A 639-nucleotide genomic window follows, 5' to 3' on the forward strand; every position below is an offset into this window, starting at 1 on the left:
GATTCGTTAAGATACAGACCGACAGGTGGCGGTAATGCAGCAATCTGGTTCTCCAAACCCGCATTTACACTAAACGAAGAAAACGCATCGGCCGTCGGATGCGGGAAACGCGAGCGTGTTATTGAGGACTCGGTGAGTGATTAAACTTCACACACACACACACACACACACACACACACACACACACACACACACACACACACACACACACACACACACACACACACACACACACACACACACACACACACACACACACACACACACACACACACACACACACACACACACACACACACACACACACACATACACACACTCACTCACAGACACACACATGTACACACACAGACACTCACTCACAGACACACACACTGCAGACACACACACTGCAGACACACACACTGCAGACACACACACTGCAGACACACACACTGCAGACACACATACACACACTCACTCACAGACACACACAGACACTCACTCACAGACACACACATACACGCACACACTGCAGACACACACATATACACACTGCACACACACACATTCACACTCCAGACACACACATATACACGCACACTCACTCACACAGACACACATATATACACACTGCACACACACATTCACACTGCACAC

At 49.0% G+C, this 639-nt stretch overlaps 1 protein-coding gene across 1 annotated transcript in view; it reads left to right on the top strand.

Moving 5' to 3' along the window:
• gemin7 (gem (nuclear organelle) associated protein 7) overlaps positions 1–639 on the top strand; it is a 1,453-nt gene continuing 814 nt past the window's right edge. Inside the window, exon 1 of the mRNA XM_027157531.2 lies at positions 1–132. The gene's annotated coding sequence lies outside the window, so the exon portion shown is untranslated. The remainder of the gene's footprint in view (positions 133–639) is intronic.

The sequence above is a fragment of the Tachysurus fulvidraco genome, chromosome 13, assembly GCF_022655615.1.
Source record: "Tachysurus fulvidraco isolate hzauxx_2018 chromosome 13, HZAU_PFXX_2.0, whole genome shotgun sequence".
NCBI lineage: Eukaryota > Metazoa > Chordata > Actinopteri > Siluriformes > Bagridae > Tachysurus > Tachysurus fulvidraco.